Source organism: Triticum dicoccoides, chromosome 1B, assembly GCF_002162155.2.
Source record: "Triticum dicoccoides isolate Atlit2015 ecotype Zavitan chromosome 1B, WEW_v2.0, whole genome shotgun sequence".
Classification (NCBI taxonomy): Eukaryota; Viridiplantae; Streptophyta; class Magnoliopsida; order Poales; family Poaceae; genus Triticum; species Triticum dicoccoides.
This window is the reverse complement of record NC_041381.1, coordinates 547,484,235-547,485,484: the sequence shown is the minus strand read 5'-3', so window position 1 is coordinate 547,485,484 and position 1,250 is coordinate 547,484,235.

Sequence of the window (1,250 nt, the reverse complement as noted above, 5' to 3'; positions counted from 1 at the left end):
CACGAAGAGCGGATCGAGGCGAAGCACACGAGCAGTTTACCTAGCTTCGGAGCTCTCCGGAGAGATAATACTCCTACTACTGCATGTCTGTGTGTATTCAGTTCTTGCTCGGGAGCACTGAGTGCTACAGTACACACGAGACCGAGCGTGAGTGTTTTCGAACCTTCCGAACCCCCCTCCTACGTTGTGCATGGGCCTCCTTTTATATGCTCAAGGGGTCACCGACAGGTGGCAACGCAGGCAAGGGTAAAAATGGAAAAATGTCGCGGTTGGTACAACTACCTGTACAGTGTATCATACCTAACCCTGACGGCAGGGGACAAAGGCATTAAATGCCTGTCTGCGTCGCTCAAACAGTGGAAACAGGGACCGTCAGGGGCGCCACCACTTGCCACGATGGTAATCTTGTCAGCGCCGCTTGCCACCGCGCACCGCTGGCTGCACAGCCTCTTGCCACGCGTGCCTGGAGAGGTCCCAGGGCGACACGTTGGTGGATTTTCTGGAGCGCGGGTACGGAGTGGTTGCTTGCCGCGGCAAGCGCCTTGCCGCGGTCGTTGTCTTGTCGCGTCTGGAAGCTTGTCGCTCACCGGGCCTTGCCGGGACGCGTGGCTCGTCGCGGAAAGTTCCTTGAGATGCCTCGGTTGGCCTTCTCGGCAAGCTCCTCTTGCCGGGGTCTTGTCTCTTTGGCTTAAATACTTTGTTCATGAATGGCTCCAAAAGGAACCACGGAGGACCTTGGCAGTCACCCGGCAAGCCTTGGCGCGGGGTGCTACGACTGCCCATGCACAAGTTCGGGATACTAGGGTACCCCTACTCTAGTACACCGACAGGAGCCCCCGGGCCTGGGCCACACATGGTGCCGAGCGTTGTTGGGCCAGGCCCAAAATAGGGCACGGGCACGCGCGGCCTGGTTTACGCCGTATCCTACTCCGTACCCACCGCGCCCTCCCCTAACGGCACGCATCGAATGCGGCGTCGTGGGAGAGATCATGGGTGGTTTCTTTATTCGGAAAGGCATAACGTCCGCCCCCTCCCCCTTTATAAGCAGGGGAAACAGGGGCAGTTCGCCCATCTTGCCATTGCTATCCCAATCTCAGAAATCTCCGCCGCTCTCCCCTTCTTCCAAAGCCGAAAGAGAGCAGCGCTCCGCCCCCTATCGCCACCGGCGCCGCCAACACCGTCGATCTCCTCCACCACCTCCGCCATGGCTCCGAAAGCCGGGAAGGCCGTGAAGTCGGCCGAGGCGCTGC